At 39.4% G+C, this 8,958-nt stretch overlaps 2 pseudogenes; one reads left to right on the top strand and one right to left on the bottom strand.

The window, feature by feature from the left end:
• Positions 1 to 2,350: 2,350 nt before the first annotated feature.
• LOC149155296 (type IV inositol polyphosphate 5-phosphatase 7-like) lies at positions 2,351 to 5,205 on the bottom strand (annotated as a pseudogene).
• Positions 5,206 to 8,460: 3,255 nt separating this feature from the next.
• LOC149155295 (uncharacterized) lies at positions 8,461 to 8,958 on the top strand (annotated as a pseudogene).

The following is an 8,958-nucleotide window of genomic DNA, read 5'->3' as shown; positions in this document are numbered from 1 at the left end:
CTTCGCATGCTTGCAAAGAGGCGGTTTCGTTGAAAGGCTTGCTTGGTGAGTTTGGTAGGTTACAGGACAACATCAGGTTACTTTGTGATAGTCAAAGTGCAATACATTTGGCTAAGAATCCGGCCTATCATAGTAAATCAAAGCATATTCCAATTAATTACCATTTTGTAAGACATGTTATCACTGAAAGGGGAGTCTCTCTTGAAAAAGTGCATACAAAGGAAAACTGTGCAGACATGTTCACGAAACCAGTTTTGTTGGAGAAGCTCCGTTGGTGTTTGGCTTCTCTTGGCTTGCAAAAAAAATAAATAATAAAGAAACAGGGCATCAGGCTAATTGTTGTCAAGGTGGATATTGTTGAGATTTTCTGTTTTAATAAAATAGGCAAAAATCTCAGTAGGTGACAACAATCTGATTTGGTTGCTATATTAGCTCTATTTTGTTGGGAGTGAGTTAATGCATCCTATATTTGTTGTAGGAGGATTTATGAGGCAGTTAGATCCTCTTAGCTATAAAATAGGTGTCCAGACGGATTGGGTGTAAAGTGTGAGCGTTTGAGAGGAAATTGATTCTCTTGTAATCTCCTATTTTGATATTAAGATTGCCGATGCCTATGTTTGGTGGATGTAGCCCAGAATGGTTGGGTGAACCACGTAAAACTCCTATGTCTCTTTTGTGATGTGTTTGATCTGATGTTGCTTGTCTTTGATTTAGTTGCATTGAATGCTTCAACAAGGCTGACGTTGTATATATTGTCTTAATCTTTTGTATTAGACGTGTGTGTTTATGGTGGAAGAGAGGAAATCCAAAGAACAAGACATCTCTGCAAATTATTAGTGAGCTAGATTTCAAGTTAAACTGTATAGTTTGGTTAGATAGCAAAAATACAGATCTGTCTATTGCGATTTCAGTTTAAATTGCAAATTTCAGGTTACGTTGTCGTGTAAAACTGTATAGTTCAGGTCAAGTTCTTATAATTCTTGCCTCTAGGGAACATTGTTGCAATTTTAGATTAAAATCATTATTTGAGGATAAATTAGGTCAATACAGACTTAACTTATAGAGCTCGAGGTTGAATAGTTCCAATTCGGTTTAAACCGAGAAGTTTTAGGTTATATGGCAACTCTGGGGACAAAATTGTACAAATAGGAGTCCAAGATAAGTTTTGTGAATATTGATGAAGTATGATAAATTGTGTAGACAAGGCCAGAGGATGGCCAAATTTCGGTTCTGTTCAGCCCAAATCGTGGGCATTGCTGAGACAATACTTGAATTGATAGCTTCTACATTATTCTGGGCATTGCTCAGACAAAAAACTTGCTACATTATAATGATTTTTTTGTCAAAGAAAGATTGGTGAAATATAGGAGCTTACCTGCAACATCTGCACATCTTTTGGCCTCTGAATCATACTTCTTGGAACATGCATGGTTCCAAAAGGAGCTAGACCACTGACAGGAAACCCAAGACCATTAGAAGAAAGCATGTTACTAATTCCTGAAGAAACCTTCCCAGGAATTCCTGCTGATCCTAATCCTGGAAATCCTGGCCTTGGCAATGCCATTCCTCTGCCAAGTCCACACATCATTCCAATGCCTTTTCCTGTGGTTCGAAATACACAATCATTTGAATTGGGTAAGACAATAATTGGAAAACCAGCAGAAATAATGACAGTAGATGGTTGCAGGCTTCTTCCTGCCACCAGTGGATTACAATGTTGCAACCATTGTTGTTGCTTATCAATGGAGACAGAGAGGGACCTTCCTGAAGGAAATCTCTGCACATCCCTGCCACAACACAAAGCAAAAATAAGTGTGCATCCAGAATGTATGAAAGCAATTAAATCTAGCCATATTAGGCACATAATGATACATTACCTTGCAGTGGCTCCAACGTTCAGACCTACTGATGAAGCTACCAAACCAGAACCCAACTGCACACTATCAAAATCCTTAGTGCGCGCACAGCTTTAATAGAGCGTATCAATGTGCACAGAAATGGCTTATTCATGGTGGCTCCATTGTTCGACAAATTCATGGTGGCTTGTTGTTCTGCCCTGCGAGTGTAATGATTCGAATGCCCGCCCCTTCCTCAACTTGCCCGGCTTCCTGATTCTGATTGTTACATCAACGCGTGTAATACATGCAGGTGGGTCCATAGTAGCTGGGTGCACGTGGGTCCTCCGAATGGTCGCCATGGGTGCCAAGTGATATTTATTTTTCCCTTGGGCATGGTTTAAGCCCTGCATGCTATGTTATGGAGGAGGCGAGGCATGTGGCGCTCATGGGAGGGCCCACATGGTCCATGGACGTCTTTTCATTTTTATTTTTTTAAAGCACTTTACAGACCATCACTGCTCTGAATTAGTGGAATATTTGTAGGTGGGTGCAAAATATATCCTCCCTTCGTGCCAACCTCTAAAGACACGCCCAGCTTCATGCTCAATCCTAAGCTGCTAAAATATATGTTGGTTTTAGTCCTTCCCTTGAAATCATTTGCAGGGATTTCCAATTGAAATAGCAAAGTGCAATGCCAGTAACTGAGTAATGCCTTCCCGTCATTTTCCATATCACTTAATGAGTCCTAATACAAAGTAATAACTTCAACTTCATATCAGTACCTGATCACTTTCCAGCAGTGCCTCCCAATCATTTCTTTCCACAAGTTGTTTTGTATAGGAATAACAAAGTGCAATTCGATAATTCAAATCTCCAAGCCAAATAACTCGACTGCAAATTTTATCCACAATATCAGAATGGACTTAAGCAATAAGCAAAGTAGAACATAAATCCTTTAGAAATAGTTTAAAGTATTAAAGTTCAACTCAATGATGTGGGAACAAAAAGATGATCCTTGTAAAGTATTCAATTCAGACTTATTCATGCTCCAAAATAGTTTCAGGTGAATCCTCTCTAGCAAATCTACAAACCCGTGGAAAGTGAGTCTTTTTTATGATTTCCATGACATCAGAATTCATCCAGAGCTCATCACCATATTTCTGGCCAGAAGTCAAATGGCTACAAATAAAGCAAAAGCTTGTCTGATGGAGAGTCATGCTAACTCATATTGAGCCTTGCAAAAGTATGATTGAATCAATATGTTTAATTGAAGAAATTGCTCTAAACCTCTGTTAACTTAGGGATGTCATGTGCATTCAGAAATGACTAGGGTAAAAATCAAACATTCTTAGGGGTGAAAAATAGAAAACGTCATTGTCCATGTTTGGAACAGCAAATTGAACATCATAAAACATGAGAATCACTTTTTGACAGAAATGTGCCTCACCTTGTTGCCAAGGTAACCCATCAGGCCCCTTCCAACACATGACACTTTGAGATTGTATATATAATGCCTCAAATCGCTTCTCACCCAAACGGAGAGGAATATACCAACCATTTTCTTGCTGGCAGCTAAACAGTAATTCATCTATTCATAACTAGATCTATCATCCACTACAGGGCTATCTGGCAGCGGAGAGAAAAACATAGTAGAAGCTGAAGGCGAATCTGCTCCACATGCAACATATTCATCATCTGAGTGCAAAGATTTGATAGTATTATCAGAATCTGTCCTTCCTATAGATCTGCCCATCAACATTTGATCAGAAACACTGAAATTCCTCTGCAATTTTGGCTGCCTATTGGCAGAATCGTCATCCATTTTGGAACCCCAGCCTAGGACCTGAAATGATCTCCTATGGTAGAAAGGGTCATTCTTCTGTGACCTTGAACCCTCAAAATCAGAATCCAAACTTATAATTGTGTCTACCATGTCCGTGGACTTTGCACAACCTGGTGATAAAGAGCTTCTAGAATTGGTACTGCCTTCACACTGTGACTTATTGAGTGTTTTCCGAATAAGGCTAAGCCATTTGGTAGCAAGACCATTATTCTCTGCCCCCAGCACATTCCCTGCATTTAAAGGAACAATTTCCTGAAACCTGTAAAAAAGGCTTCTCCTGGTTACTGGTTGAAATATGGTTATATGACTATCACAATCAAGAGCGTGAATTGAAAAATTCCTCGAACATAACTTGCCCATCAAAAATCGGAAATTTTATATCTATATAGGCTTTCCAGAAGCTCCTTAAATGTCAAACAACAGTATCATTTGTCCATACGCCAAGACATAGATATCAGCTGGAGGTGAGTTATTCAACCATTCTTTGTTGAGCAGTCTGTTGAGGTTGAACTGACCTCTCTTGTAGCTGTGATGATGAAGCTAACAACGTGGAGCCAGATGATGTTTGTTGTTCAGATGTTAGCAACTGCTGCTGCTGGAGAGAGGATGGAGAAGATATTAGAACTTGATGGTTTGTTCCTGACACAGAAGATATTTGTTGCTAAGGAACCACATGAGAAGTTTTGCTACTTTGACAATGATTGCTGTGAAAATCCTTGACTGTGCAACTCGCCTTGTTTTGCTGCTGATTATGGAGTTTGCTTTCCCAACCGAAGGAAACTTGAACCAGACAATGTCCTTGGTCTAGAAATAGGGTGCATTCCCTGTTGTGCCTGCAGTTGTATCGGGAGAGCATTTCCAGGCACTAACAGGGCCAAACGGAGAAAATGCAAAGTTTGCAAAATTATATGTCAAATGCTTTTAGCAGCGGCAGGCTGCCATTTGTTTGTGAAAAGTTGATCGTGGGTTTTGAGAAACTCGGTGGAACCGAGGTGAAGAGAAATAAGAGGCCCGTGTTTCATAAACAGACCTGTCAACGCTCTTGGGGAAGTGTAATACATGCAGATGAGGTCACAGCTGGCAAACTGCATGATCCACCCTCACCACAATTAAAAAAACATAATTGAAAACATCGTTTGGGGTGGGTCTGAGAAAGTATGCTCCATCTGGTTTCTATCAACAGTCACTCCCAGCAATAACGATTCTTTCGTGGCAGGGACTTGTTGTCTCTGCAGCCCATCTTGTTTATTTTTCTATTCTGTTAAAGTCAAACAATTCGATTTCACTTCTGTGCATGTTCACTGTTGCGTGGTTTGTTCCTATACTCATTAAAAAATAGCATAATTATCCTTCTGTAACTTTTAGTGAATATGGTGGAATTTAATAGTATCCCTGAAGGCATATGAGATCAAGACAGATTCGATATGTCCATGCAATAACTTTAAATACCTTTAAAGGTATGAAGTGCAATGTTTGATGTTTTTTCGCTTTTGACTTATTTGTTGGAAAATTATTTTTAACCATCGTGTTAAACATACTAACAACCACCATAATTGTTAGGTTAACTTGCGATTTTGTTTGCAGGTGGAAGGACTGAAGTTTGGAGCAGTAATACACCGTTGACCATTCCACAACACATCAGAGAGTTAAAGCACTTAATGAGGATTTATAAATATGTATGAGTGAAACATTTACAACTCAACAACTTCTACAAGTTTAGAAAATCCTTAATATTTGCTCCAACATAAATTAATGAGTCAAAATTCTATGTTTGATTAAATATGAAAGTAAAATTCATTTGGTTGCAATTTTGTTTGCAGGTGGAAGGACTAAAGTTTTTGTTAAACACACATGGACAACAAGAGAGAATATGAAAGATAAAACATGTAGTACAATTTTTATTAACAAATGATTTACATTTATAGTACAATATCTAACCGTTGGGTTTCACATCCCAAGGTCTCTTGGACTTCTTTTGTGCATTCGGCTTCCACACTAACCAATTTAGGATTAGGTGTCCAACATTCCCCCCTTAATCCGAAGGGTTATGTATGAGTCCAAGAAGAGAGCTGTAATACAAAATGTGCAAATATGCATGGTAGCACTAGGCTGAATGTGCTCTATGAAATGTTGGTATAAAGGGCGATGGTTTAAGGATGACCACCAACACTGGAACGCTTAGTGCAGTTCCCGGAACTCTTCCAAAACTAGAAAGAAACTGAAGTTTTCTGCTAGAGGAAGTGATCCTATTGTTTTAAAGAGGGAAACCTTCAACCATAAAAGGGAGGTCTCACCCCACATAAAAGGTAAAACTTCAACCTGAAAAGGGAAGTCTCAACCTGTGATGGTTTAAGGATGACCAACAACTCTGGAATGCTTAATGCAATTCCTGGAACTCTTCTAAAACTGGCAAGAAGCTGGAGTCTTCTGCTAGAGGAAGTGTTCTCAATTGTGTTCCCGGAATGCTTCCGAAACTGGCAAGAAGCTGAAGTGTTCTGCTAGAGGAAGTGTCCCAGATTGCCAACTGAAGGCATGTCCAGGCATCTTTGTCTCTGGCTACAATTCTGAAACTGGTGTGGCAGGTTGTGGCTCAGGCTCGCTTGATGTGACTTTGAAGCTTGTAGATGACCATCATTTCCCCCCCTGTCAGATACAAGGTGAGATGATGGAGAAAACTCAACTGCAAGACTGTTCAATACTCTGGAACAAGTTCTGACATGTGTTTGGAATATCTTCTTGGCTGTTGATGCCCATTGCCAAGAAGCGATCCATCCAATATGAATCTTTGTTCTTGCAGGACGTTTGTTTCTGAAGCATCTGTGTGAAGAATGGCTGGTTTTATGACAGTGCTTACATGGATGAAGATCAAAACATTGATCTTTCAAATGGCCAACTCAGTCACAATGTTGGCATTTCACGATCTGTTGTTGTTGTTGCTGTGGAAGAGGGGCAGAGTCTGGCACAGCTAAAGCTGAATTGTCATGAAGAGCAGGTGAACTGTCATGAATGAATCCAGCACTCTGAAACTGAATGGGCTTGGTGTAGTCTGGAATATGAAAGGACAAGTCCTTGTCATATCCAAGACCGGTTCTGTGCTTGTTGTGGACAGGTTGTTCCCAAGGTCTGATGATGGGCTTGGGAAGTGCAGACTGAGTTTCTGCATCTGCATGTATGATTGCTGCTTTATTGGGTACTGGATCTGAATGAACTTGAAAAATATTGACTTGCTGTTTATGGGAGTCTACTTCATTGTTCTGAACAAAAATAGGTTCAGAATGACTCCTTCGTTTTAATTCTTCTTGCTGTAGTTGTGTTTCAAGCTGCAAAAAATCAATTTTCTCTTGTGCATATTGTAGACATGTCTGAATTTCTGAGAGAGAGACTTTGTTGATTTGGAATGTTTCATGATTAGAGGAATATATCAGAGTTTTTAAGAAATCTAATATTTCAGTAATTCGAGGCATATTCTTCATTGTCAAAATTACACCCCTTTAAAAGACTAATTACAACTATGACCCAATGAGTAAAAGTAACACCCACTCACAGTACAAAGACAGAGAAAAATCCTTTGTAAATGTGCAGCAAATGAATCAAGGAACATAAACTATAATGAGTTTTAAATACAGTTCCACAACTGGGGCAGCAGCAACTGCAAACTTGCTTGGATCCTTCAAATACTCCTTCCCTTTTGAATCAGAAATGATGGCTAACAAAACACTGTCATGGACAGGACTTGAATGCTCATATGCCTTGACTGGGGTACGAATTAGTTTTTCTGTGTTTTTCTGCCAAACTGGTAAAGGTACCTCAAGAAACAAGTATAACGGGACCTTTTTTTGAGGCAAGACAATATACAAAATACATTTCCAGATGTGGGAAATGGATCTTTGAGGGTAAAACAAAGAGAACACAATCCTGACTTCTTCATAGCTATAGATGATGCTACGTCCATGACCATCTTCCGTCAGGCATTATAAATGACAGCTAGCTATCCATTTCCTTTTCTTTTATAAGGGTGAATATCAAAATTTTAATGCTAGTATGGCTACCCTACATGTAGCAATCTAGGGTAATTTCCGCCCTAGATTTTCTTAAGTGACTAGGGTTTTCAACAAATCTTGTTTTCCTTGTTAAAAACATGACACAGATTTATCCAGCACAATAATGTAATCTTAGTAAGCAGCACTGTTTACTCAACAATACAACAGACCATTCAGTATAATGCCAATATAATCCAATTTCAGAGTCCAGTATAATTCCACAAAGTTTTGAATCCAACAGTTCTAAAAAACGAACAATAATACCCTAATCAACAATCTGACTTTATCCTATAATTGCTTCAAAGACTTGCAAGAACCTTTCTGAAATCTGTCCCGAGAGAATGCTTCTACCTGCGATTTGCTTCAGATACTCATCCCAATTTTTTTTTTACCTCAGTCCAGTGAAAATCCCAATCTATACAGGCCTAAACCAATCTTCAAAATTTCACTACAGGAGCTTCTCACAGATTTCGAGACTTAGGAACCCTTCCGCACTTATCTCAGTGTGTACTGGGTGACTGCGGGTGTGATACAGGTTGTGGCCGGACTTCCAAAAAGCCTCAGGAAATGATGCCAGCCTCAGAGTTACCTCGGCCTACAACATATCAATTTATCACTTGGAGAATCTGTGTATATTCAGCTTCAGGACTCCGATCATCAGCACACATAGGCAGCATCAGTTTAATACAACACCAACAACAGCAGAAGGAAGAAGAAAGGAAGTATAATCTAGGTTATCATGGCTCCCCTCGTACCGAGATTAGGCGATGCAGTCTTTGCAAATGTCGAACACGTGAATGTGGAGCTCTTCACTCTCACCTATGGAGCCATTGTGCGCCAGCTACTAATTGATTTTGAAGAGGTTGAAGAAGTTAATAAGCAGCTTGATCAAATGGGTTATAACATTGGCATTCGGCTTATAGATGAATTTCTAGCGAAATCAAATATTACGAGATGTGTTGATTTTAAAGAGACAGCAGAAGCTATTGCAAAGGTAGGCTTCAAAATGTTCCTGGGGGTGACAGCAAGCGTAGCTAACTGGGATGCAGATGGAACTGAATGCAGTCTTATCCTTGAGGATAATCCTCTTGTAGACTTTGTTGAGTTACCCGAGACTTGTCAAGGCCTTTATTATTGTAATGTATTATATGCCACAGCGTTCAAAACGCATATATATGAACATATTAGCCACAAACTTGCCAATACATGCAGGCTTTATGGAGAGCACAATAGTTAA

Source organism: Pinus tabuliformis, chromosome 9, assembly GCF_031772625.1.
Source record: "Pinus tabuliformis cultivar Carrire ecotype Pingquan chromosome 9, CPIR1, whole genome shotgun sequence".
In the NCBI taxonomy this organism is placed as follows: domain Eukaryota; kingdom Viridiplantae; phylum Streptophyta; class Pinopsida; order Pinales; family Pinaceae; genus Pinus; species Pinus tabuliformis.
This window is presented reverse-complemented; position numbering and strand designations above follow the sequence as displayed.